The 4,335-nt window shown below is 37.7% G+C and overlaps 1 non-coding gene across 1 annotated transcript; it reads right to left on the bottom strand.

The window, feature by feature from the left end:
- Positions 1-1,201: 1,201 nt before the first annotated feature.
- Positions 1,202-1,320, bottom strand: LOC146039144 (5S ribosomal RNA). Its single transcript, XR_014462675.1, has one exon. It is a non-coding gene; the product is annotated as a 5S ribosomal RNA (ribosomal RNA).
- Positions 1,321-4,335: the final 3,015 nt, after the last annotated feature.

Raw genomic sequence — 4,335 nt, 5'->3', positions numbered from 1 at the left:
AAGCTGGTATTCAAGATATACAGATGTAAAAACAATAATAGGTAGGAAATAGGGTGAGGATATATATAAAAAAAGGGGATTTTTTCTTATATAAAAAAGTAAAAAAAAAAAAAAAAAAATTTTTTTTTTTAAATATGAAGAATACTGAAAAGATATATAAAAAAGTTCTTAACTTTTGCAGTGATAGGAGGTAGGTAGCCCAACGCGTTTCGTCGTAGTGACTTCTTCAAGGGGTGGGAGACAAATGAGCTCAGATCTGTATTTGTACCTGTATGCCTGTCAGTATCAGCTATGACATCATTTCCTGTTCATTAATCAATTACTAAGGCTAAAATCGTTGGAACATCATATATTGGGACTGGACATATGTTTAAAGGTTGGTTCAGGTGCAGAGGTGTAAAACGCTATATTTACAACATTTTTAAGTGGCTAAAACGTTCATTTCATGTAAAGTACATAAAATCGCGGCACTTCCGCCACGTTTCCGGCGTCCATACTGCGCTAATGCGCATGCCCGGCTGTTCACTGTTTATATGAAGCTGTGACCTTCTCCGCTGGGTGCGCTTGCGCAGGAAGGCTGTGAGACTGGCAGAGGTTCTCTTGTATGGCTCTTGCGGATGTGTCCTTATCAGTGAGCGCCGGCGGCCATTTTGTTGGAGTTTTCCCATTGAAAAAAGGCTGCTTGTGATACTACTTAAGGATATTTTCATTGCGCCCATATCATATATGAAAACAACAGGAACGATGGTCAATACATTTGTTCTGGACAGTTGGGATATATAGTATACCCATACAAATTAATAATTAGAAATTGCGAGGCTTAATTATAAGTGATCTCATATATATACACCAGTGTGTTTATCTGAAAAAGGTTTACGTGATAGTTTGTATACAATTATAGTGCATATTTAATATTCACTAGAATTCACTAAAACTGACCCAATACTAATAATTCGCATGAAATTTATTAATACTTCATATTGCTGTGTGCTGCAATAAAATTTATATATAAAGTAGAAAGTGCTAAAGTGCTATAAGTTAATAGTAGTTAGGTGTTTATGCATAAACACTATTAGTTATAATTCATATTAGTGATTTTTGTGTGTCAGAATGAAAGGCAAGAGAGTGCTAAAGTGCTGAGTGCTAGAAGTTGCTTGAACCTAGATACTACTCCGGTATATATTATTATGCTTCTTATTTGGTACTACAGCACCAGGTCTTCCCAAGAGGTCTCCCATCTTGGTACTTGCCTGGCCCAACACTGCTTAGCTTCCAAGATCGGACGAGATTGGGCGTAACAAGTGTGGTTTGACTGTAGGAAAATACAGCGACACCTGGAGATTTTAAGTACTTTTATTAGGTTCGTACAATATACTGCATATTGAGTGTGAAATACACCAAGGTAATAGATACGGAAGAGGGCAGTGAAGGACTGATAAAAGAAAGAAATGGTGTTTTTTACAGTGTTTTAACAGAAATACTAATAATTATTTTTATACAGGTGGGATAAAGCGGATAGGATAAAAGAGTTAGATTCGACCTTATAGAAATGGCGCGATCTCATAATTGTCGTTGAAGCCCAGGGGGTGTAGAGTGTTTAATTCAAAGATCCAGTACATTTCCCGCTGGGACAGTTTTTTCGCCAGATCGCCGCCTCTTGGTCCTAGTTTGACCCATTCAATAGCCTTAAAAGTCATTCCCTCTGGGTTGGCATTATGGTGGTTTTCGAAATGTTTGTATATGGCATGACTGTCGACTTTGTTCTTTATGTTCCGACTGTGCTCCTGAATCCTTAGTTTGAGGGGTCTTTTGGTTTTGCCCACATATTTCAGATGACATGGGCACTCCAGAAGGTAGATCACGGATGTAGTGTTGCAATTGATAAAGTCTTTGATTTGGTATTCCTTTGTATTGTTGTGGTTGGTAAATTTCTTTCTGGTAGGGTGGACGAATCTGCAAATATTACATTTTCCACACTTATAGGAGCCTGTACATTTTTGGCTAGGATGATTTTGGGTGTTCTTTGATGTCAGTAGGCTTGGTGCCAGGATCTCTTTAAGACTCTTGGATTTCTTAAAGATCACTTCTGGGTTAGGTGGTAACAGTTCCCTTAGTATGGGGTCCATAAGTAACAGGTTCCAGTGTTTCTTTAGGCTCTGTTTGATTGTTGGTTCATGTTGATTATACGTGGTGATGAAGGCAATTTGTTCTTTTTTCTCTTTTTTTGTGTTATACTCAAGTAGATTTTCTCTTTTGATGTTGTTTACTTTTTTCCTTGCGTTCTGGAGGATTTGAGTGGGATACTCCTTTTCTTCAAATCTTTTGTTGTATAACTCCAGTTGATCTTCGCATTCTTTGTCTTTGCTGCAGTTTCTTTTAATGCGGTTATACTGTGAGTATGGAATATTTTCTTTCCACTTACGCAAGTGATTACTTTTGAAGTGAAGATAACTGTTTGTGTCGACTTGTTTGATGTAATTCTTTGTGTTCACTTGAGAGTCTTCACCTGTGAGAATAAAGTCCAGGAATTCGATTTCAGTCTTGTTGATTTTGGATGTGAACCGCAAATTCATTTGGTTGTCTTCGATATATTCTAAAAATTCTTTAAAACATTCTTCATCACCTTCCCAAACAATTAAAATATCATCAATATATCTCTTATAAAACCTGATGTTGTCTTTAAAAGCGTGGTCTGAGTGTATAAAACGTTTCTCCCAACTCCCCATAAAAAGATTCGCGAAGCTAGGGGCAAAGATTGTGCCCATCGCTGTACCACATTTTTGAAGGTAAAATTGATCCAAAAATTTAAAATAATTGTGACTTAGGATAAAGCTCATGATGTCACATATAAAAGACTTGTGTTGTGGGGTGAGTGTGGCGTCATCTTCCATAAATTCTTTGCATGCTTCAACCCCCTGCTGGTGTTCTATGCAGGTGTACAGCGACTGGACATCAATTGTGGCCCAATAAAAGGAGTCTTTCCATTTAAAATCTTTTAAAAGGTTTAAGACCGTAGTGGTGTCCTTTAAATAGGTTGGCAGATTCGTCACATATTTACGTAAAAAAATGTCCACATATTCAGATAAATTTGAAGTCAGGGAATCAATGCCTGCCACTATAGGGCGTCCCGGTGGATTTTGCAAACACTTGTGTATCTTGGGTAAGAAGTAAAAAATAGGGGTGATGGGATTGGACCTCATTAAGTATTGGTATTCTTCCTTGGTGATGGTTTGTTCCCGCAATCCTTGGAGGAGTAGTACTCTTAATTCCTCTATGAATTCCTCCTTGGGATCCTTGCTCAGGGCTGCGTAGGAAATTTCATCACCCAACAGTCTGTTTGCTTCACAGATGTATGCATCACGGTCCATGATCACCAATCCTCCTCCTTTGTCTGCTTGTTTTAGGATGATTTCTGGATTGTCTTTCAAATTTTTCAAAGCTTCTCTTTCTGCGTTGGATAAATTTTTCTGAGTAATAGGTTCCATTTCTTTCTCACACAGATCTTTTTTTACTAAATCGTAAAAAATCCCAATGTTATTGCCTTTCGATTCGATTGGATAATATTTAGAAACTGGTTTTAGCCCAGATTTTGATCTGTCTTCATAGTTGCGTATAGTGGCATTCTCATTCTTAGCGAAATGTCTTTTCAGAGTCAATTTTCTTACAAATTTATTCAGATCGATGTAAGTCTCGAATTTATTCATGCCCTCTGTTGGGGCGAAGGATAGACCTCTGTTTAGAAGGGTGGTTTCTGCTTTCGATAGTACGTGTTTGGAGAGATTAAAGATTCCTTTAGGTCGTATGTCTACTGGATCGTTCTTTTTTTGGAGTCTCTCCCTCCTTCCGCCCCTTTTTCCTCTTCTTCTATGAACCTTCTTTTTAGAGGGGATGCTATCTTGACGTCTTCCTTCACATTCATTCTTACGGTTTCCCGTATTCTTGTTGCCGTGTCCGTAGATAAAAAACCATCATCTCCTGTTGATTTGAGTCTTTGAAGTGGTGTGTATCGATTGAACGTTCTCCAGTGTGGTGTTTTTGGAGAGTCGTTGTTTCTATTATCAGGATTTTTTGTTCTCATTGTACGATTTAATGGCCTTTGGTAGTTCCTTTGCTGATATGGTGCGTTAGTGAATCTGCTCCAATTTTTTATTTTTCCTTGTTCATAGTCCTGCTTGTCCCTTGTAAATTTCTTCTCCTTATTTTTGATAACCTCCTCCTCCATTCTTTCCAGTTTTTTGTTCAATACTTTATCGTTGATCTTGTAGTCCTCTTTATCCTTGAAGGGTTCAAGATCAATTTCTTTATTCTTGATTTCCTCTTCCAGTGTTTTTAAGG

This window comes from Crinia signifera, chromosome 9 (genome assembly GCF_055691185.1).
Source record: "Crinia signifera chromosome 9, ASM5569118v1, whole genome shotgun sequence".
Taxonomy (NCBI): Eukaryota; Metazoa; Chordata; class Amphibia; order Anura; family Myobatrachidae; genus Crinia; species Crinia signifera.
This window is presented reverse-complemented; position numbering and strand designations above follow the sequence as displayed.